The following is a 1,650-nucleotide window of genomic DNA, read 5'->3' as shown; positions in this document are numbered from 1 at the left end:
CATTTCGTGTAAGAGTAACGTCCCTTCTATTGTAGCGGCATGCGCACTAGCTACCTCTACTATATAACATGTAGAGTATGATTTTTAGCTCACCTGGCCTGAAGGGCCGGTGAGCTTATGTCATGGCGCGGCGTCCGTCGTCCGTCCGTCCGTCCGTCCGTCCGTCCGTCGTCCGTCCGTCCGTCGTCCGTCCGTCAACATTTCCTTTAAATCGCTACTAGTCATAGAGTTCTAGATGGATTGTAACCAAATTTGGCCAGAAACATCCTTGGGGGAAGGGGAACAGAACTTGTATAAATTTTGGCTCTGACCCCCAGGGGGCAGGAGGGGCGGGGCCCAATAGGGGTAATAGAGGTAAATCCTATAAATCGCTACTTGTCCTAGAGTTCTGCATGGATTGTAACCAAATTTGGCCAGAAACATCCTTGGGGGAAGGGGAACAGAACTTGTATAGATTTTGGCTCTGACCCCCCGGGGGCAGGAGGGGCGGGGCCCAATAGGGGAAATAGAGGTAAATCCTATAAATCGCTACTTGTCCTAGAGTTCTGCATGGATTGTAACCAAATTTGGCCACAAACATCCTTGGGGGAAGGGGAACAGAACTTGTACAAATTTTGGCTCTGACCCCCCGGGGGCAGGAGGGGCGGGGCCCAATAGGGGAAATAGAGGTAAATCCTATAAATCGCTACTTGTCCTAGAGTTCTGCATGGATTGTAACCAAATTTGGCCACAAACATCCTTGGGGGAAGGGGAACAGAACTTGTATAAATTTTGGCTCTGACCCCCGGGAGCAGGAGGGGCGGGGCCCAATAGGGGTAATAGAGGTAAATCCTATAAATCGCTACTTGTCCTAGAGTTCTGCATGGATTGTAACCAAATTTGGCCAGAAACATCCTTGGGGGAAGGGGAACAGAACTTGTATAAGTTTTGGCTCTGACCCCCTTGGGGCAGGAGGGGCGGGGCCCAATAGGGGAAATAGAGGTAAATCCTATAAAATCGCTACTTGTCCTAGAGTTCTGCATGGATTGTAACCAAATTTGGCCACAAACATCCTTGGGGGAAGGGGAACAGAACTTGTATAAATTTTGGATCTGACCCCCTGGGGGCAGGAGGGGCGGGGCCCAATAGGGGAAATAGAGGTAAATCCTATAAATCGCTACTTGTCCTAGAGTTCTGCATGGATTGTAACCAAATTTGGCCACAAACATCCTTGGGGGAAGGGGGTGCAGAACTTGTATAAATTTTGGCTCTGACCCCCTTGGGGCAGGAGGGGCGTGGCCCAATAGGGGAAATAGAGGTAAATCCTATAAATCGCTACTTGTCCTAGAGTTCTTCATGGATTGTAACCAAATTTGGCCAGAAACATCCTTGGGGGAAGGGGAACAAATCTTGTATAAATTTTGGTCTGACCCCCTTGGGGCAGGAGGGGGGGGCCCAATAGGGGAAATAGAGGTAAATCCTATAAATCACTACTTGTCCTAGAGTTCAGCATGGATTGTAACCAAATTTGGCCACAAACATCCTTGGGGGAAGGGGAACAGAACTTGTATAAATTTTGGCTCTGACCCCCTTGGGGCAGGAGGGGTGGGGCCCAATAGGGGAAATAGAGGTAAATCCTATAAATCGCTACTTGTCCTAGAGTTCTGCATG

This window comes from Argopecten irradians, unplaced genomic scaffold (assembly GCF_041381155.1).
Source record: "Argopecten irradians isolate NY unplaced genomic scaffold, Ai_NY scaffold_0126, whole genome shotgun sequence".
NCBI classification, from domain to species: Eukaryota; Metazoa; Mollusca; class Bivalvia; order Pectinida; family Pectinidae; genus Argopecten; species Argopecten irradians.
The sequence above is the reverse complement of the archived record's forward strand: the minus strand, read 5'-3'. Positions refer to the sequence as shown.